Below are 23,075 nucleotides of genomic sequence, written 5' to 3' on the forward strand. Positions count from 1 at the left end.
AGCAGACAGTTGTGGAGAGAGATGGAAGGAAATTCTTTTTAGTGCAACCTCCAGGTGAAAGCCAAACTTTTCAGCAGTCACAGAGGAACCACCTTAAAAATTCCACCTTTCTCTAGGAAAGATAAAACTCAGTCCTAGCAATAAAAGTCAAAGGAGAAAGGCAAGGTAAAAGGAACACTGTTTTAAAATTTAAAAAAGAAAAAAAAAAGCATTGGGAGTAGGGACAAGAAATAAGAAAAATATATCGATTTCATTGCCAATCTCTTTCCTCTGTACACTCTCACCCTATGCACTTAAGCCCATTCACAACTCCACTTGAGCTCTATCACCCTTCCCCAACCACTTCCTTAGATATTAAAAGGCTGAACTTACAGAATCTTTTTCTTATGTACTAATAAGACAAATGAGATTAGAAGTAACAACGCAGCTTACAGTTGCTGGCTCTAATTTATGTAGGATTATAAGTAGAGTGTTCTTAAAGAAGAGTCCCTGGGGAGGCCTTGATCCCAAAATATACTCCTTTAGACATACCAAATAAACCTAACTACCTTCTCCATGAGGATACTGAGTAAACCTATCTTTTTGCTATGGCATTTAGTCATTCCAGCAGATCAAAAGATGACAGGACAAGAATACTGTATGGAAAAGGGAAAAGGAAATGCTGTCTTTGCACAGGATGAGCTGAACCATTGTGGAAGAACTTCACAGAAACATTGCTGATGGTGACAAATTAAAGGCATATACTAAGTCCCCAAGACACTGATAAAACTCAGCACTTCTCCAACCTGACTGCTTTCTACATTGTTGGAATTCCAGCTCCCCTAGCAGGCAACCAACAATAGCCATGAGAGCTGAATTAAACAGGCTCCTGAACTCACACATGCACTGTCCTTTCCTCTTCCATCCAAAGTAAGCACTTCCTTGGTGGGGGAGTGAAAAATTACAAGAACAAATTCAAAAGGGTATAAGAGATAGCAAAAAGAATACAGTAACAATTTCATGTACGTTACTTAGAATTAAGTTTTCATATTACTTGCCTTAATGCACATTGTGAGCATCAAATTTTTTCAAATTGTTTTATTAATATATACGGTGTGCTTCTTGAGACATTGGTTTTAAGAACATATGTTGTTGTTATTGCCCTTAAGTTTATAAAAAGTATTTTTACCCCCTGGCTGGCTGGTTGTGGGAAACTTTTTTATCTTAAGAACATCAGTATGCCTATGGCAGAAAAAGTGAGCTGCATAACCCAAGGTTCAAACTGTAGTCTTGTTTGAGGAGGTAGCAATCTTAACTGCTAGTTAATGTACTGCTATACACCAATATCCTTAGGCCCAGTTTCAGGCAATTTAAAACAAGAGGTTTCAAAGTTCATCTTATATCAGGGAGCCTTACCATTTCCAATCAAGCTTTAACTAAAGCCAACTTTTAAACAAGTAATTGTAAAGTATATGGTGGTGAAACAGATCAGCTTGACATCAGGTAAAAAGCTCAACTTAGATCTAACCTCATTATAAAGATATAACTATATGTCAAAGCCTAAACATCTTTCATAATAACATTTCAGCTATGGCATAGTTAAAAACTAGTCTATACAATCTTCCTAAGAGGAAAATTTACAAAAACAAAAAGGCTTTTAATATCAGGGATGGGTTTCATCCATTTTATACCTTTTGGTGACCATGCAACTACTTTTTGAGTTATGCTAGACAACTCTGAAAGCCACATTCATTCTTTAAGGTTTCTAGGATACTCTTTATTAAATTGTTCCTTCAGTGTAGTAAGTCATGTCCTAGAAACCTAAAAGAGATTATTAACACAGCTTTTCAAAGATACCCAACAAAAAATAGTTTAAAGAAACAAGAGACTGATTCTCATTATCTATGCTATCGTCTAAGTCTTTAGGGTAAGTTAAACAGTACTTTCTTGACATTCAAGTATGTTTTCAACTGTGCAATTAACTTACTTTTGAACTTGATTTTGCGATTAGTCCACATATAACAGACCAACATTAAAATACACATGAAATAAACAAAAAACCCACACACCTTTTTTTCTCCAACACTTTGTTAATTTTCAGTTAAAGCTGCTCTATGCATGCTGTTGGTATTCAAATATTCACTGCATGAATGCCAAGTGAGTCATTTCTAACTAACCTGAAGGCAAGAGCATACCCCAAGTAGTATGCTTACACTCATGTGTGTCCATAACTAGCTACTGCCAGAAGAAAAAAATAAATTCATCTAACTATTATACATAAGGGATATACAAGGGGTAACAGACTTTTTTTCTTTCAAGCCATAGTCAATGAAAGGCTGATAACTTATATAATTTAGAGAAGATTCTTAATATACACAACCCATTGCAGTAAAAATTTGAGATTGTCTTGGCTTTTGGCCAAGACAATTTAGTCACTAGCAGGACCTGAAAGACCTCATAACAATCGCATCTAGAAATACTGGGGCATGGACCCCAAGATCAAATGACAAAGCATTAACATAGAAGACATGAAATAAAGTATCAGGGCACCCATTTTGAATCTCAATGACAAGACACAGTCTATGACTGCTCAATTAATTTCAAATAGGGTGTCCATGTTTAAAAGAAAGAATAGTAGTCTTGATTAAACATTTAAAATGTTTTCTATTCAAATCTACAAGTTTAATATTTCCAACGGAATCTGAAACAGCACTGAATTTTAATTATAGCAAAAGCATATTAGCAATTTTTAGTATGAGAAACAGATTAGTAACCTGTGTCTTCAGTACCATGTGAGTTTTCTTAATTCAACGTATGCTTGTTTTTAAGCATTTTTTCCTAATATTACCTTTCACTAAATTGCCAACAAAGGACACATTAACTCTCTACAATAGTTATTCTAAACATTACGTAAAACAGCTACTAATTTAGGTTATAATTAATTTGCTTGACGTATCCACTACACTGGTGAAGCAGCAACACACAGTTCCTTGAGGAATGTGAGTGACAAAGTAAAAGCCACAAGTGACATCTTTCCATGTCAGGCTAATTTTAAGAGGCAACTCGGGTGGAATTTCGAACAAACTTAAGTTAAAATTCACCTCAGGTTAATATGGTGGTGTTGGTAATCAGAAGATGAGGCCTACCGATTTAGTGCAGAACCAGAATCCCTCCAAGGACCCTGCTGGACCATCTGGAGCCCTACACATCTGGCAAGCTTGAAAAACAAAAAAGACTTTAATCTTTAGTAATTAAAAAGATAACATACTACAGCCCAAATTCTAGCATCCTAGCTAAACATATGTTGTGTGAAAAGAGAATCCTCTTCCAAAGTCAAAAGGTGATTCTACTTAACGCAGATTACCACCATTCACATTTAAACACAACTTGGTGGTACTAACACAGGAGGGTGTTACTAAACAAGGCATATGCACACCTGTAGTCTTGGAGATACTGTGAAGGTACTTCATTGATTTGCTAGAATTACCACAAGTGTAATAGCAGCAGGGACTACTAGTTATGTGGGCTCACTCTCAAGCCAGGCTCTGGGTTCAGAACCAGCCCGTCTGTGCCCAGTAGCTGTACAAAATACTTAACCTCTTTATGTCTGTTTAGGCACTGGGTTGTCATGAGGATTAAGTAAATTAAATCATATAAAACTGTGCCTGGCACAGAGGTAGAGCAAATAAATATTGGCTGTTACAAATATCTGCTGAGTCTTCACTTGCTGGGTTGCATGATATAGACACCTTCAGAAAAAATGTCATCTTATACTGACGATGATAAACACATAAAACACTGAGTACCAGACTATATTCTAAGCACTTCCCATATAACAACTCAGTTAAGATTTCGATATTATCATTCCCCAACATTTTACAAACCCAATTTGTTCAGAGTTGGGTTTTTATGCTTTTATGTGACTTCTTCCTTCAACAGAAATGCTTCTTATACTCTGACGACATACATAAGTGCTGCCCTGTACTGCTAGCCAACTACTTTGAGATAGGAGAGATTAAACAGCTAACAACCTGTATAGGCTTGAGTGTGACAAAAACACTCAGACACGACAGACCTACTTCAGGAGGCCTCACAACCCCAGAGGTTGGGCCCCACCCTGTATTTAGGATTTAGGATTGTGTGTAGGAGGTCGGCTGATGCTGTGTCCTCTTAGTCTCAAAAGACGTTCTGGTTTTACAAAGACCAGATCCACACTTCAAACATCATTGAGCAGAAGCCACATTCATCCCAGTGTAACATTATTGAAAAAGGGGGTTAGAAATAGCAAAGAGTACAGTATAATTTTCTCATTCATTTTCGGAATGTAAAACTTATATTCTGAAAATACAATCCTTCTATTATGCAAAATAGTTCCTAGATGGCATATAATCACATATGTAATATGTCAAATGTTTACCAACAAACATTTCCTTCTATCATACCTGTAAAAAGCTGCAACATGTTGAATGCCTCATACCCAACTACCTCAAGAACTCTTAAATTATGTTTAACATTCGAAACAGATACACCATTTTTTTTCCTTAAAAGCAACTATTACCAACATGCCAACATTTGCGGTCAATTTAAAGAGTTTTAAGAGCACAGACTGAACTCTTTGGAAAAATGAACACTTAAATATAGCAAAAGTGGCCATTTTTTTTTCTGGTCTTCCCTCTGCAAAGTTAATCTGCTCAATTTAAGCAGAAGAAAATGAGTGAGTTACAGTGTAATTACAATGCAATGGAGACTCAGATATAAAAACTTTATACATAGCTAAAAAGTAACTTAACCCTATAAATGAATAAGTCCCATATCTTAATTACACATTTTTAAAAACAGTCCAGCATCTTATTTAAAAACGACAAATTATGCTGTATTCTTCGTTTACTCTCTTTAACAGTCTCATTAGAAGTCTTCTAAAGTCAAAATTAGGATGTACCCAGTATGATGCAGTTGCACTCCATTCCAAGAAAAGCAACCATTTCATACTGCTAAATCTAACATGTCGTACAATTTAACATAAACGTGCCTGCACGTTTATGTAGCTGATTCCTACCCCCTCCCCCAAACCTTATCAACTCCTTCACCAAACTTGCATATAATCCTCACTCAAAGCCTCTTGGTTGGGCTTCCCTGGTGGCACAGTGGTTAAGAATCCGCCTGCTAATGCAGGGGACATGAGTTTGACCTTCCTGGTCCGGGAAGATCCCACATGCCGCGGAGCAGCTAAGCCCGTGCACCACAACTACTGAGCCTGCGCTCTAGAACCTGCGACCCACAACTACTGAGCCCGCGCGCCACAACTACTGAAGCCTATGCACCTAGAGCCCGTGCTCTGCAGCAAGAGAAGCCACTGCAATGAGAAGCCCGCGCACTGCAACCAAGAGTAGACCCTGCTCATTGCAACTACGGAAAGCCTGCACGCAGCAATGAAGACGGAATGCAGCCAAAAATAAAATGAATAAAATAAATAAATTTTTAAAAAATGTCTCTTGGTTGAGTTAAATTCCATTTCTCTCTATACCCCTCTAGCAGGTCAATTGCAACAGCACATGTGCCAAAGAAATGAGTGGTTTTACTCACGCTCCCATTTTAAACGGGCACCTACTTGCAATTAAATCTCTGCAACAAAAAAGTTTACCTGAGGCCATTCTTGCCATTCTAATAGAGGCCTAGCTTATTCTACCTGTCTCTGTGGTCTTGCCTCAGCTATAATAGCATACCCCCAAAGAGGCTGGACACCAGCAAAGCGGACCTGCTGCCAACTCTGCCTGTCACCCCGGGCAGGAAGCGCAACCTAACATGTATACGTTTGTAGGGGTGGGGTGGGTGTGGGTCGGGGGGGATGGGAACGCAAATTACAGGAGAAAGGTTTGGTTGAATACTTTCAACTTGTAACAGAAGTTGTTTAAATGAGAAAAACAAAACTAACCAACACTCCCTCCCTTACCTCCACCCTTTCCAACCGCGGGAACCTACCACCTTCCTGGAGCGCACCTTCAGTGCTTAAAGTACCCCGGGTCACTGACGCTTCAGCCAGCTCTTGATTTTTAGAACTCCCAGTCCTCCGGGAGAAACCAGAGGACGCCCGAAAGACTCGGGCCCACCCCGCGGCGTCCCGAGATCCTCCCCTGCAGGTCCACCCTCTTCGAACCAACCCGAGGCTCCCATTCCAGTCCCGGAGGAAGAGGGGTCCACCTGAGGCCGCAGGGGCAGCCAATAGGCAGTCCCCTCCACCCCGCGAGCCTTCGCGTTCCCCACCCCCGCGCGACCCCCTGGAAGGGTCCCCGCAGCCCAGCCCGCGCGGGCGCCCGCCGTCCCCGCCGGGAGGAGCGGCGGGAAGGCCGCGCCTTCTCTCCCCTCAGGATTACCTCGCAGCGCGAAGCCGGCTTTGTGCTTCCCTCCCTCCTTCTCCGCGGCCGCCGGGGCTGCAGCGGCCGCGCGATCCTCCACCGCCGCCTCTTAAGCGCCGCACGGCTCCAGAGGGAAGGGCAGAAGGGGAGGGGGCGTGAGAAGGGAGGGACCTGGGGGCCGAGCCCTGTGTAGCAGGAAGCGGCGACACCTGGGTCGCTATGCCTCTAGCTCTCGCTCTCTGTTTTTAAAAAATATAATTTAAACCCCCTTCTTCCCCCTCCCGCCCAGCGGCCCCGCGACCGTTACCGGCAGGCGGCTGGCGCTCTGGCGGGACTGGCCGAGAGCCCACCGAGTGTCCCTTGGCCCCGCCCCTAAGGCCCCGCCCTTAGGCCCCCGGCTCCCCTGGCTCCACCCCCACAGGCCCGCCCCTCGCAGCCCCCAAATGCTCATGGCCCCGCCCCTCGGAATCACAGTACGTTCCTGGCCCCGCCTCCTCAAGGCCCCGCCCCGCGCGGCCCCTCGCGCCCCTCCAAAGCTTTGGTGCGGCCCCCTCCTTACCTCCCTCACCCTGTCTCTGAAGCCGCGGCCCCGGGCCCCTACTGGCCTGGCCTCTGGGAGGGCCTGGTGTGGGGCAGCTGCCTAGCATCTATCTCTTCAACGTCCTCCCCGCTAGGCAGCTTCGATTAGCGGCGTCCCCTGAGGGTCGGAGGAGTAAACGACCCCGACGGAAACCAGACTACAAGCGGGAGGAGGGGGGCCTCGGCGATGCCGCCCTCCCTAACCTGAGCGAGCCACCCCCCCACCCCCCCGCAACCCCAGCTCCCGAGGCTGAGACACAGCTTTCAGAGTCAGCTTCAGCCGCCCACACCGCCTGCTGGGTCTTCAGCGGGAGGCCACTGCTAAGGTTGCACCTCCGCACGACCCCCGTAGGAGGGGCCTGGGTATTCTCAGCACAGTTGCCTTTGGGGGCGCCTCTTTCCCCTGCTCACCTCCACTGAGAGGCCGGGCAAGGGCCCTCTCCATGAGCTCCACTTGCATCCGTCGAGGGTTTTCACCCCGACGTTGGCCCCTGGCCTTGACACCTTATGAGAGCTGATCTCTTGGAGGTGAAAAGTCAAGGCACCGACAGCCTTCAAAATGAATTCGGGGCCGGGTAAACTTTGCACCCAGTAGCAGGGATGTGGATCCATCCACAGGTGACGCTGGGCCGCCCATCCCGGCCGCCCAGACACGACCTACTCTAAAAATAGACCTCCCAGCAACGCACACCTTTCTCTACTACCCACGACTTGCACATCCCTCCCGCATACATGTCCTCCACAGTCACGAATCCACTACCAAGCACACCCTCCGAGCGGCATTCCGGTTATTCATGGTCCCTTGGGTCAACCCCACCCTAACACACAACAACAAACTTCATTCCCCACGCTTATCTCCCTGCGTTTCCAAGGTACTGGCGACAGTCCCCTTCATTTCCTTCCTCTTCTGCAGACTCTCTTCTTCCCCCTCAAATACTTCATGCCATCCCCCTCATCTTCATTCCCTCCCTCTTCCCTAAAAATGTGCTAATTAAAATGTAGTTTCCTCTTCCCACATACGAAGTGTGGGAAATGAATCTTGGCTTGACACAAACTGTGATTCATTTATCCTCGTTTTCTCTCCCCACTGGACTAAAGCTACAGAAATTTTAGTCTACCACCATCTCCCATATGCTCAAAATCTAACCATGCCTTATGGTTTTTAAATACCCCTAAAGGATCGTGGGTAAGGCTTCCTGGCTTTGGGAAGAAAATATTTAGAAAACGCTCGGCCTGTCATTTTATGTGGCGTTTTAAAATATCTGCAGTATTTCAGAGAGATACTGGGAGTGGCTAGATGTTTTCTTGCATTTAAAAAGCAAAAAATGAAAAAAGCTTGGCACACATCAAGGTTAGCCTTTTTATGAATAGCCCCCCAAAAATGTGTTAGGGGTACATATCAGACAATAGTCTCCACTGTACAGGACATTTGCCAGTCACAAATCTAGACCCCCCTCAAAGGAAGACAAATTAACATAGTCCATTTTAAGCATGTCTGATGAGCAATCCTTTCCATGATCACTCCCTTTCCCACAGTTTCTGGACAAAATGGATAAAAGATTTGCTTACCCACTGAGGATCCAAGGCTTTCTTGTGTCCAGGGTAGTAGACGTGTGTATCTTCTAGGTGTGGGTTCTGCAGTGCTGCACGGAAACCCACTGCAGCCTCAGACCGGCGGTGGCAGCGGCAACAGCAGCAGCGGCGGCGGCAGCAGCAGCAGCAGCAGGGGCGGCAGCAGCTTCTCCCAACGCTGAGTAGTAAAGTGAGTGACTTTGGTAGAGACTCCACAATTACCATTAGGCACTTGCTTATGAGAGAGGAGGTGGAATCTTTCTTAAAGGAATGGGTTTTGTTTTTCCTCTCCACTATTGCTTCATAAAAGGCAGAAAGGGTGGAAGCAGGGAGTTTTTTGGACTGAGTAAGGCAGTACAGCTGTAGGAGGTCAAGGTTAAAATTAACTGGGTGATCGAGGGACCAATTTAGTGTGAGTCAATGAAATGCTAGAAGCATTAGTTTTAAAGAGCCCTGCTAACTTCAAACGCTGGGGTCCATGGCAAAAATAAAGCCATGTGTCTTGAAACTGAATAGTATTTTGTGTTAATATTTAATTTCCAATCATTGCACTACAATGATAACTGTATAAAGGGAGGTTATTTAGTATTTAATACAAGAATGTGAAAAGAATGATACATAAAATAAAACTGATTTACATGATTGGGAACAACAGAGTCCAGTCTTACTAATACTTATAAGCATATCTGGAATTTCAATGAATGTCAGTATTAGAAAATATATTATTGTAAATCAACTATACTTCAATTTTTTTAAAAAAGAAAATATATTATTGACAGATACCACTTTGTACTTATAAAAAATCACAATATTATTTATAGAAAAATCAAAAAAATCTAAAATAATTTAAGAAAATAATAGCAGGGTAGTATTTCAGTGGCAATTCAAAGTTCAGCAAAATTAAGGAGCTCATAAGTCGATAACTTTAAATGCATGCAAATTTACTGTTTACACTATTAGAATGTGATGTGTCCACATATGAGGAAATTGAGAGTCTGCATTATAACTTTAAATTTTATTTTAGACACTATTCCTCAATTTAAGCACTCAACATTTGTGATTTTTTTCTTCATAGGTAAATGAGGAGGTGTGGTCCCAAAATATGAATAGAGAAAAATATGGAAAATATTCTGCAATTGATGTTTTTGCACAGCCTTTGTTAACTACCTGTGTGATCTTGAGCAAGTAAGTAAACTCTTTTGTTCCATAGTTCCCTATTTTGTGAATTGAGGATGTTGGATTGAAATTTTCCTTTAGCATCCAATAGACTATGATTTTATGAGATTTAAACTTTTTTGTGTGTGATTTAATGCATGTATCTTTCGGTCTACACTACTTTTCCTGAAAACTTGGATTAAAAATAAATTTTTATTTAAAATGTGCCGCCAGAGTTTGTTATTTACCACCATTCCAAAATTATTTTGCAAATCAAGTATCGTTTTTGTAAAGTGAAAAAACAGTTTCATCTGACTTATGATTTTGTACCCAACTATGACAAGTTTTCCTGAAGCAGGACCCTACAGTATTGCTAAGGATACTAACTTGGCTGGAGCACAAAATGTATGTTTAATAGCGATGAGGACATAGTTAAAAAAACTGGTGTATCATTGGATGGTAGAGTTGGAACAGAATTTAGAGCTCACCGACTCCAGCCCTGTAATTTCACAAGTGGAAAAAATGGAAACCCAGAGAAGCAAAATGGGGACACAGGGAAGTTAACTCAGTCTCCACTCTTCCCATACACATAAGTCAAATAAACAGCACGTATGACCATATACACTGTTTCACACACCCACACTGGCGGCTGAGCAAGACCTGTCACAGCAACAAAAAGGTAGTTTCACTCAGTGATACTATTTGTGTACATGTAGTATAAACTAAAGAGATATATCAAACAAGTGCTTATAATGTGTATAAATATTAACACAAGTTTTGCCTTCAGGCTTGGAGATGTTTATGCTAGAAAGTAAAGAAATTTGTCCAGGGGAATTTTTTTTTAAGTGACCTCTAAGGAAACTCACAACAATTATTTGCAAACTCGTACTTACCTTCCACACAAATGACAGGGCCTTGCGCTTGTTTCCTTGCACCCATTGGTGCCTCTGTTCCCATTAGTCTACATCCTCAAGCATACCTGTCAAGAGGAAAAGTTCATTTTGGAGCCAGGCAGGGGAAAGTACTGTAGAGGTTTAATTCTGGCCTTCAGAGATGCTTTTTGGAAGTTGCTTTTGGGGCTAGATTCTAACATTTTTCCTTAAATCCTGGTTTGGTATTCCTGATAAGGAACCTGGCACTAACCTAAACCCATCCTCCCTAGTTTCAAAGGGGCATTACCTTAGATTAGATGACATAGCAAAATTAGTGTTTTGTATACCTGGCAAGACAATTTGTCATCAACATTTTTTCTTTAAAAAAGCCTCCTAGGGACTTCCCTGGTGGTGCAGTGGTTAAGAATCCACCTGCCAATGCAGGGGACACGGGTTCGACCCCTGGTCTGGGAAGATCCCATGTGCCACGGAGCAACTAAGCCCGTGAGCCACGACTACTGAACCTGCGCTCTAGAGCCAGAGAGCCACAACTACTGAGCCCATGTGCCACAACTACTGAAGCCCGTGCGCCTAGAGCCCGTGCTCCGCAACAAGAGAAGCCGCTGCAATGGGAAACCCACGCACCGCAGCGAAGAGTAGCGCCTGCTGGCTGCAGCTAGAGAAAGCCCGCGAGCAACAGCAAAGAGCCAATGCAGCCAAAAAATAAATAAAATTATTAAGTAAATAAATAAATAAAAAGGCCTCCTATAGGGAGAGAATTGAAGGATATTAGTTGCCCAGTTTCTTCATCTGTTTTTATCTTGCTCTTCTGCAAGGAAGGCATTTCATTTCATCTACCAGGTGGTAATGGACAATGAATAAAATGGCTGTTATTTCTATAATTCAAAGCAACCCCTCAAAATTAAATGCATTTCTTTGTATCTTCCCCAAAGTACTGAGCACAGTCTCTTATATAAAGGCACTTAATAGATACTTTAAAAAATGAATACACAAATTAATGAAATGAATAGCTCCCAAAATATCCAGAAACTGATTACAAAGTGTTTTTGTTTGCTTGTAATTTGGATTGTCTAAAACAACTGACTCCATCCTCTACTTCCTTTTTCTAACACAGTCATGACCTAAGAGAAACAAATTCCTTTCTGGAGAGCTCTTTAGGCATGCCTGATTTGTATCCTCCAATTAAATTGTAGCCACAAATCTCCACGTGAACTCTGGGTAGATCAAGCAGTAGTGGGACAGTCTCTCTGCCAAGAAAGCACTGGATTAAATTTCAAAATTCCAGTGCTCTAGTTCCAGTTTGGAAACCAACTGGTTATGTGACCTCGAACAAGTTTCTCGACATGCTTGTGCCTCAGTTTAGCCATCTTTTAAGTGGCCGTGGTGTCTTATAATACCTGCTGTCCCTACTTCATAGGGTGGTTATGAAGTTCAAATGATAATAAAGGAAAAAAATGCTTTGAACTTTTCAAAGTACTTTGTAAATAGAAGGTATTATTATAGGCAGATGTATTTAAAATCAACTATCTAGTTCAAGGGACTTTACCCTAAACAACCTGTTTTACTACTTACTGGTTCGGAAAGCAAACAGGTTAGCCTCTCTCCCTGTGTGCGTGCGTGCATGCATACACACACACACACACACACACACACACACACACACACGCACCCTGCTGCTCCCAATTTAACAACTTATCAGCTTTGAGACTTTCCCCTTGGGTCGGGAATAACATCTGCAATATGAAGAGCTAAGAATTTATATAGAGATCCCTCTTCCATCCTTTCCCCCCAAATGTACCTTTTTAAAGCTCTCGACCGAAAAGTAAACTCAGTGAAGCACAACAGCCTTTTAATACTTCCTAATGTCATGTATTCAATAAGTGGGGTTAGATGAACCATTCATTTTGAAACTTGGCCATGCTACATACGTTTTGATCACCCTTTTGTGTCGAGCGAGTCTGGAAAGTAGTTGGGGAACAGAGCAGGAAGGACTGACATGGAACTCACGCTAATGAGTTCTCCGCTCCCCAAGGAGATATAATTGGGGCTCCATACTCAAGGATTCATCAACATATTTTATTAGCACTATGTGACCTATATGGTTTATTTTAAAGGAATTACCTCAGTTAAATGCCTGATAGGTCCTTATACAACTGTTTAAGTAATCAGGCCTGATAAATTTCTGTAACGTTTATAAACTATCACCCTCAGAGTCCTCCTTCTTTTTCCTAAAAGTATTTCTTGTCATTTATTCATTTTCCATTTGGTGAGTCTTTTAAAATCATCATGGCTAAATAAATAACTGCTAATACACAAACAACTAATAAACAATTGCTATAAATAAGATACTCCAAATTAGAGGCCCACACACAGGTAAGATAAAAACTCACAAAAAATCAACTTACCAGTTTCTGTGGAGAGAAATGTAAAATGAATACAAACTATGCAATTGCTATGTTAAACCTAAAATACATCATTTACCTATAAATCTTAACATCTCATGCCTTAAAATTTCAGCTGCTAATCTTTAATATATATGACATGGTCTAAAACTGGGTGTTTTAATCCTTATGACACTATTTCTAGAATGTGATCAGGAGCTACCTGCAACAAAATCACTTGGCGTGTTTCCTGAAATTGTGGTTCCTGGACCCTATCCTTGAATTAGAATCTTTTAGGATGTGGCCGTAGATTGAGGGTTTTTGCCAAGCATTCCAGGTGATTCTTATGTGCATCAAATTTGAGTACTGCTATCCTACAGAAACAATGGACTGTGTGTAGAATCTCAGAGACAGGATGAGAGAAACATAGGTGGCTCCTTGTTTATTATGTGAGAAGGGTTTAGAGAAGGACTAACACTGGCTCCACCCTTTCTATAGTGTAAACTTGGGCAAAATTTTTAATCTCTCGGTCCTAGTATCCTCATCCATAAAATAATTCCTGTTCAACCATGTTGTTGTGAGGATTATGTCACACAACATGTCAATCATAACATATGGAGAGCTTCTGCTCTAGAGCCTGGCCCATAATGGAACTGAAGTATATGTTCATTCCTTCTCTCCTTGTTCAAAAATGGGTTTCCAGGTGGTTTCTTCTTGTCCAGTGTTTTAGTATGCTTGGTAGAGGAATACAAACTAGTAGTTTAATGAGAGCGAATATTCTGAGTACTTATGGTATGCCAGTGCTAAATACTTTATATTCATTATTTCATTTCATACCAAGAATAAATCCTTAAACATAGGGGCTATTATTATTTTTGGTTAAAGAAACTGAGGATTGTAGAGGATAAGTAACATGCCCAGAATCTCAGAGCAAAGAATTAGCAGAGCAGGGATTCAAACCCAGGCATTCTGGCTCCAGAGCCTGTTTATAATGCCGTATGTTTTGAATAGTCTCTAAGTGGCTTAGATTCCAACATAGGAGCCAGTCTCTTAGAAGGAAAAAGCAACTGCAAAAATGGAGTTTATAAACCTGCCAGAAATACAGACAAATGAATGCCATCATTTGCCTATCTTAGAAACCTTTGCCAGTTGCCTATAACAGAGGATGGCACATAGTAGGTGTTCAAAAGTATTGAATAGATGTACGGCAGACCTTTCACCAGCATACTATTTAAGCAGGTGACATATCTAAGCCCAAGTTTTAAATTTTCCAGATTTTCTAGATCAGCTTATATTCTGACATAATGCAAGTCACTACATTTCAGAGCTATGGATAATCTTATCATTTGCAGCAAATAGTTCTTGAGCACTTGCAATGAACTATGCACAGTTTGGCACTTAGCGGATTATTAAAAAAAAAACACAGCAACGAAACCTTGAGACATAGCTAGCCTATACCCTAAACACCCAGCTGGAAAATAAAACACAAATGCATGAAGCAATCAGACTGCAAGATCACTACATATGAGCTAATAAATGTGAAGCTCCTAGCAAACAGTAAACAAGCAATACATGTTATCAAAAATATTATTACCAATATTATATTATCAATTATTATCCATAATATTATTTTCTATTTTAATAATCATTGTCATAATTATTATAGTTTTATTAAAAATAAGAAGAAATAATAATTGTTATAGCTACCATTTAATGAGTGATCATGTGCCAAGTATTGTGCTTGGTGTTTTATATGTATATATACATTTAATCGTCTTATCAATCCTGCTAAATTAGTACCATTAACCATATTTTTTAAATGAGGAAACTGAGGCTCAGAGATGTTAAATAACTTGCCCAAGGCACATATTTGATACGTATTCCAGAGTCAAGGTAAATAGTGTACTCAAAGAATCCAAAAGGAGTCAGGGAAGAGAGAGATCAATTCCTGCTGGAGAAAACAGGAAGTAGGAAGGGCAGAACTGTGACAGGGAAAAGATGGAGGAGAAGGGCCTTTGATGACAGAGGTGGCAGGAGCAAAGGTATGTGTGTGAGTTTCCTGAGACAGGTCCCCCAGCACTTTGCTCAGGCCATGCTCATGGTGAAGCACGACTTGGGTCTCTTCACTGAGCAGACAGGAAAGTGTAAAGAATGTTGGCAGAACAGCAAGTAAACCTGTCTGCCTGGAATGAAACGTTTGTGTGGGGCAAAGTTAGAATACATGTAGTCCCCAAACATGACCCTGAAAACTCAACCTTCATTTGTGGATAGCCTGTTTAAGTAGCCCCATCTCGAGTTACTTTCCATTAATATACTCACCTCTTTTCATTCATTGAGGCAATAGCATTTTTTGAACTCCTATTATGTGCCAGCCACCAGGTGCTAGGGATAGAACAATGAATAAAGCAGACAAAAATCCTTGTACTCATGAAGTTTTATTGTACTGAGAAAACACAGATGTTAACATGTAAACAAGTTGACAAGTCAGGTTATTTCAGATGCTAAGGACTATAAAGAAAAGAAAACATACCATTGACAATGACTAGTTAGGAAGGATGAAGAAGGCCTCTTTGAGGAGGTGACATTTGAGCTGAGACCCAAATGACCTGAAGTTGTCAGCTGGAGAGAAAAGCAAGTTCAAAGGTCATGAGGCAGAATAATCTTGGTATGTCTGGGAGACTGAGAGAAGGGAATGGTGGTTGAACACTGTGTGCAAGGGACAAAGTGCCCCAGAGGTGGCCAGAGTTCTGGGGGTGGGGGTGGGGTGCTGGGCTGGATCATGCAGTCCTGGGAGATCAGGGTGAGAGTTTGACTTTTGGGAAGTTTTAAGCTAAGGAGGGATAGGGTCTCATTTACATTTTTGGAATTTTGCTCTGGTTGCTGTGTGGAGAATGGGCTCAAGAGGGAAGTGGTTAGGGGCTGGGAGGCCAGTTAGGAAGTTATCAAAGCCATCCATGCAATAGGAAATGGGGTCTCTTTGCAGGGGTGGCTGTGGAGATGAGGAGAAGTGAATGGACTTGGGGCACGTTTTGGGAGTAGAGCTGACATGACTTGAGAATAGATTCATGTGGTGGGTAAGGAAAGGGAAGGAAAGAGAGAAATCAACCCAGAATGACCTCTAGGCCTTTGGCCTGAGCATCTGGGTGGAGAGGGCACCATTATCTAAGACAGAGAAGACTTGAGAAGAAAGAGCATGACAGGTAAAAGTGAACCCTTCTGTTTGGTCATGTTCGGCTTAAGATCACCCTCTTTCTTCAGAATGCTTGTTCCACTCTAACATTATCTTGTTTATTTTTTCTATTTGTTCATCATTAATTTCCTCCCTGTAAGAATCTTTGAAAGAGCAGGAACTTTGGTTATCTTGTTCATTGTTGGATCCCTAGAGGCCAGAACACTGACCGGTGCAGAGTATGTGCTCAACAGCTATTGGGATTTGTTGAGTCCCATTCAGTGGTTCTCAAACATACATCAGAACCACCTGGGAAGCTTATTAAACGTTCAGTATCAGCCCCTGCCTGAAGCCCTCCCCACCAGAACTCGGCTTTCGTGGGTCTGGGATTGTACTCAGGAAACTGCATATTTAGTTAGGACAGGAGATGGGCAGTGAGCTACAATCTAAACCCGTGGTTGAGGTATATTAGTATTCATTCAAATATTTACTTTAGAAACCACATTTCAGCACCATCCCAAAAGACTGAAAAGTGTGGCTTTAAGAATTCAATGGTATTCTCAAGTGCAGTTAAATCATAAGGTGTTCATTTTAAAGCTTTTGAGAGAAAACCATTGAAAGAATGCTGGGGTCCCTCCCATCTCATTTGACTTATGTGCTCTAATTGGAAAGGGTCTCGTAGGACACTCCTTCATGTGAAGAAAAGTGGCTACCTGAGTGTGGAGACAATCCTCCTCTTCTTCCACATCTCCAAAGTGTGTCCCGCACCCATTGACAGGTATGTGAAATGCCTTTACTTGGTGATTATAGTAAATGTATGTTTTTGTCTGCACAGCATCTGTTCCCTTTTCCGCTAAGAGTGCCTCAGTATTCCTTTGTGGAACCTTTTTTCCTCCCGTTCTTGCAGTGGGACCCTTCCCTTTCCCTGAGTGAGGGGTTGGCCTCAAGCTGGACCAACCAAATGTTCTCTCCCTAGCATTTAAATATTGAATAGAATGACACAAAAACTTAAGGAGATGAGTTCATTTTGAATGAGGTCCCTGAGGAGAATGTGATTAGATGCTGCTGCAAAGATCTTGCTTGACCTGGCTCCTGTCCTTTCCAAGACCTGATTCTTCAGCTTTACCTTCAATTTTATGAGCCGTGAGCCTTATTCTTCCAATAAATTCCTTTTGCCTAAGTGAATTAGACTGGTCTCAGTTGCTTGCAATATAATCTATGACACAGCAATTACAAACCTTGCAATCTGTCATTCGAGGTAAAACTTTCAAAACAAACCCTTCCTGAAAGCAGTAATACATTGACCTAAGTTTTCATTAAAGTGTAAACGTCTTATAGCAGAGACTGAACAGACAGATGAGAGTGAAAGGGCTCCATGGCTTGACATTGGTTCCACCACTGAGGTACGAAAGAAAAGGATGGCTGGGACATGACACATAAATCCCACTTTACAAATTTGCCCTGAATTTACACATGAGATAAATAGCTTGCTGGAAACTCTCAACACTTTTATTTTATAGTTCCTGCTCAGCTCTCCCAGCTTCTGAATTTCTATCTTCAGACTAAACTTTCAGAGTAAGCCTTTCCAAAGCAGGGCATAATTACTGGGACACATAAACCTAACACATCAATTTATGAACATGAGAACTCATAATATTAAATTTAGTTCTCATTTCCTTCTGTGGCCCCTAGGGGGAAAAAAGACATCCTGTCCTTTTAATCATTTCTGTTAAATCCTAGTCATTCGTTGACCTCTCCCCTCCTCCCATTTAAAAAAAGACCTGTAACTCTTTAAGACTCTTAAGAAATTAATAATTCATGTGTTGTAAGCAATATTTTCTTGAACAAGTTTCTCACACCCTCATTCTTAGTGATTGCTGGGATTAAGCGACAACAGACAGGATGCTGAACAAAGCCAAGAGCGTGCTGAGTGTGAACCACATCCACGGAGGATAAGGAACACGTTATAGTTTAACAGGAGTGATAAAAATGACATCTAATCACTTGCAGAATATACGCAGTGTTAGTGGAGGTCAAATGTAAAAAGCAGTCTCATTAATTTAAACATTTTAATTTTTTTTTTTTTTTTTTTTTTGCGGTATGCGGGCCTCTCACTGTTGTGGCCTCTCCCGCTGCGGAGCACAGGCTCCGGCCACGCAGGCTCAGCGGCCATGGCTCACGGGCCCAGCCGCTCCGCGGCATGTGGGATCTTCCCGGACCGGGGCACGAACCCGTGTCCCCTGCATCGGCAGGCGGACTCTCAACCGCTGCGCCACCAGGGAAGCCCTAAACATTTTAATTTTTAACAGTGGTTGCTATTTGTGAAAACTAGCCATAACAATATTTGGCTATAAATCTGTACGGAGTCTGCATGGTCATTTTCCTCTCAGATGAGAGGGGTGGGTCACCACTCTCATTATTAAAGCATAAAATAGTATTACAAGCATTTGCTGAACACTTACTATATTCCAGGTACTATTCAAAGTGCTTTATAATATAGGTATCTCATGTAATCTTTACAACAGCCCCATAAGGTATTATCCTATTATTCCTGTTACAAACAAGGGAACTGAAGCACTGAGAAATTAAGTAATTTGCCCAAGATCAAAGAGCTGGTAAATGGCAGAGGTTGGGTTTTAAATCCAGGCAGTAAAATGACTACAAAATCTGGGTTCTCAGCCCCTTCTCTTACCGCCTCCCAACACTGCTTAGCCAATTAGTGAAATAACACCTGGTGTTTCCTTCCACCTGTACTTGAGGCCCTTCTAACCCTCACTTTGAATGTTTAAAACTACATTTTGAAAACTATGTGAACTAGGTAATCAAAATAATTAGGCTTTCCAGATGCCAAATTACTTGGATATTAATTGTTAACTAAATGGTGAGCCTTTCCAGCAGCCTTGACAGAAATTTACTTACCCAGATTTTACAGTAAGTAAAATAGTAAGAATTTAGAGATCTAAACCAAGTCAAGTCTCCAAATGCATGAGCAAGGCCTTTGATTTTCAGATTCTGTTGAAGGGTTTATAAGCTGTTACAGTGGATTTGGGATGGAGGAATGGGTGGTGATCTCTCACAGAAAAGTGGGTTCTTTTTCTGATAGGTGGGTTTTACTTCTTTGCCAGAGAGATAATTGAGAGACCAGCCTGGGACTTGCATCTGTACTCACCTGGGTACAGAGTGAGGGTGACACATACATTAAACAACTTATTCTCGAACATTCAGAGGCTCTGCAGATACAGCGTAGATTTTCTGAGCCGGTCTCCCTGCAGTCTGGCCATGGCACAGCGTGCTTCAGCCCAGAAGGTGGGTAGTTTCTTGAAGACTCTTCTTACTCTTTTTTCTTTTCCTTGAAATGAGTTGTAGAATTGATCCAATTCTGACTGCTGTCTAAAAGACTGACAGAATTTTTACAGGATGTACCTCTAGTTGGGCCTGGCTTTTGTTTTTTCTGGGAGTATGCCAGCTCCTCTTCTCTCATGCCATTACTTTCTTTACATACAACATTAATACTCTTATTACTGGATTAGGAATCCAAGGCGTTAAAAAAAAAAAGAGAGAGAATGTAGGGTGATACCAAATGGTCCTGCCCTTGGTGACTTTGCTCTTAGAAGAGACAGGAGGAGGGAAAGAAAGGAAGAGATGGGAGGGCGAAACAAAGGCATGACTCCCTGCCTCTAATCATGTATTTGTTGTGGGGTATCAAGGTGGAACCTAGGTGAGCTAAAGGCACAAACAAAGGAGTGCAGACATATCTCGGAGATATCATGACTTCTGTTCCAGACCACCAAGATAAAGCTAATATCACAATAAAGAAAGTCACGTGAATTTTTTGGTTTCCCAGTGCATATAAAAGTGTGTTTACATTATACCCCAGTCCATTAAGTGTGCAATAGCATTATGTCTAAAAAAAGGTACATACCTTAATTTAAAAATACTTTACTGCTAAAAAGATGCCAACCATCATCTGAGCCTTGTCAGTAGTAATCTTTTTGCAATAGTAACATCAAAGATCACTGATCACATGTCACTATAACATATATAATAATAATGAAAAAGCTTGAAATATTGTGAGAATTACCAAAATGTGACACAGAGACATAAATGAACAAATATTGTTGGAAAGATGTCATCAATAGGCTTGCTCGACGCAGGGTTGTCACAAACCTTCTATTTGTAAAAAAAAAAAAAAAAAAAAAATTGCAGTATCAGCAAAGTGCAATACAACAAAATATGTCTGTAAAAGGGATTCAAAATTATGTAGCTGAGTGCTAGAAAGGCTACAGTCATGGAAGTATGTGTGTTCAATGGAAAGGTCAGTGGAAGAGTCACCATGACGCTTGGGTTCCACACTAGTTAGTTGTGAACTTGAGCAGGTTACTTAAGGATTCTTAGCTTCTGTTTTCTGATCTGTGAAATGGGTGTGGGAATCAAATTATACATTTGTAGACTTGGAAACGGACTCAGAGGTCATTTGATCCAGGCTCTGATCCACTGCAAGAATTTTGTCTACAGTATTTTTGACAGAAAACCAATCACCCAACCTCCCATGAAAGGGCATTTATAATCTCTTTATTCTCCTTAAACTGAGCTAAGTTCTGTGTACCTCAGGAGGTACGTCAGGACCTCCATTCCTTGGCCACGGTTCTTTCCTATGAAGTTCTGAGTTGGCAACTTGGATGGCAACAGAGATAATACAATACAGTGGAAAGAGAATCGGATGAGCCTGAGTCTGGATCCCAACTCAAGCACTTACCTAGCTGTGAAATCTTGACCATTGCATCAGTTCTATGAGGCTCAGTTTCCTTATGTGTCTAATGGAGAAATTGCAACCCACCCTGCAAATTTGTGGGACAAGTAGAAATAATTTATGTAAAAGGCCTTCACATAGAGAGTGCTTAATAAAAAGACCATTAAGAGGATTCCTCTTCTTAGAATATAATAAAACCAATATTTATTGAGGCCTGAGGAGTTTATGGCATGTCCTTGTTACAATGGTTTGTTCTGAGATTTTTAGCTTTTCCTCTTGTTCCAGTCCTAAATAAATAACTACTTCCTATATATTTCGTTGCATTTCCCTTCCCAATAAATCTTCTCTTCCTTGTACAATTAGAAAAGGAGAAAGGAGCTTGAATTCAGACTTAATGAAATTGTAGGTGAGTGTATGCTAACCATTTAGGGAAAAAATCCACAGTAGAGGTGGAGTTTAATCTTCACTCTGAAACAGAGCGGCTTCTGAGTTTTGCTGTAAAGAAATTATTTGCTTCTGAAACAAAGCATAGTTGCTTAAATGTGCACCGGGAGGAGAGATTGTGGCAATATAGAGAGCATGTTCACTTTACTGAGGTGAAAGGAATTCTGTGAGTTAACCCAGAGCTGTGGATCCCACAGTCAGTCAAAACCTCATAGAGAGTTTCCTTAGGAGCAGAAGCTTTAAAGTGTGTCCTCTTAAATTTGGTCATAACTGTCAAAAATTAAAACATATGACTCTTTGATTAAGTAAATCCACTTAAGAGACACTACCCTACAGAAATCCTTGTATGAGCATTTGAATGAGATAATTACAAGGATATTCACTGCCATGTGGTTTCCAATAGCAAACAAAAGAAACAACAATCTAAATCTTTAAATAGGAGAACAGTAAAAACAATTTTAATGGATCCATAAAACAATACTATGCAGCACTGATGAAGCACGATGTTGACCTTGATATACTAACCTGGCATGGTGCCCATGATATATTGTTAAAGGAAAACAGTAGGTTGTAGAATAACATGCTGAGAGTAATGTCATATTTGTATATATACATACATACATATGTGAATGTACATATATTTGCCTGTGCAAATAGGTATAAATATATGTTATATGTTTTAGAAAAAGGTTTAGAATGTGTACATGAAACGGTTAATGTTAACAGTAGGTATTTACTTCTGAGAAGTGGGATTAGGAGGGTGAGAGACACTTTGATTTTTTATTTTAAATGTTATATATTTGAATGTTTTTACATGTGTAAATATTATTTGTATCATTTTGAAAAACAATGACATGAGAATAGCTGAATTCAGAAACATATATTTAAGCTCTTAGTTACTTTTTCCTAAGTTTCAGGAGTCCTCACTTGGAGAATACCTTTTCAAGGGAAATGGATAAAGTTAATCTGTTTCTTTTGGATGAAAAGAGTCTCAGAATTGAAAAATCATATTGTTTAACTCCCTAGAAATATACCCACCTATCCGAATCCTCAAGTCAAGGTGGGTATCTGGAACCCCTGACATCCCAGGGTTTCTTCACACTTTTCCACTGCTTTCTTTGGACCTCAGAGATGGCCAAAATTTTAACTAGAGTGCAAGTGTTTTCCTTGAAAGGAAGTGAGATTTGGTCATCAGATAACTTTCCACAACCTGTGTACACTTTCCACAACCTGTGTACACTTGGGGTTAAGTGCTGATTACTATGAATAAAGCTCTGTGGCCCAGGAGCTCGCCTTTTCAAGTTCAGCACTGGAAACATCCGTCACCTACCACTTGCTAGATGAGAGTTCAGTTGATTAAAGAACGATGTTAATGAACACTTAGGTTTGAATTTTTTCCCAAGGGACCAAATTGCCTCACACACAAAAAATACTCTTCACTAAATCAGACTTCATCACTAACTCCAGCTGGTTGCATCTTGAAACTATTCCACTAGTTGTAAAGGTTAGGGAACTAGAGGGTGTGTGTGATTGGTTAGTCATCAATTTGTTCATTCAGTTATTCATATATCTCTTCATTCAATTGTCAGCAGTAAAATATTGTAGTTAGCAGTCAGCTGGCGGCTTTGGAGTCAGAAATACTTGGGTTTGAATTCCTGGCCTGACACTGGTTATAGAATCTTGTCAAATTACATAATTATCCAAGCCTCCATTCCTCATCTATAAAATAGGGGTAGTTATCAAAATGTTGTTATGAGGATGTTTAGAAGAGCATTTAAAGGGCCTAGCACAGTACCTGGC

At 40.9% G+C, this 23,075-nt stretch overlaps 1 protein-coding gene across 5 annotated transcripts in view; it reads right to left on the bottom strand.

Moving 5' to 3' along the window:
• Positions 1 to 8,672, bottom strand: part of ADD3 (adducin 3) — a 125,361-nt gene extending 116,689 nt beyond the window's left edge. For 3 of the 5 annotated variants that reach the window (XM_079899488.1, XM_079899482.1, XM_079899483.1), the window contains exon 1: positions 6,351 to 6,629. The gene's annotated coding sequence lies outside the window, so the exon portion shown is untranslated. The other 2 variants (XM_079899484.1, XM_079899487.1) reach the window with 2 other exon arrangements.
• Positions 8,673 to 23,075: the final 14,403 nt, after the last annotated feature.

Source organism: Stenella coeruleoalba (assembly GCF_951394435.1).
Source record: "Stenella coeruleoalba genome assembly, chromosome: 16".
NCBI classification, from domain to species: domain Eukaryota; kingdom Metazoa; phylum Chordata; class Mammalia; order Artiodactyla; family Delphinidae; genus Stenella; species Stenella coeruleoalba.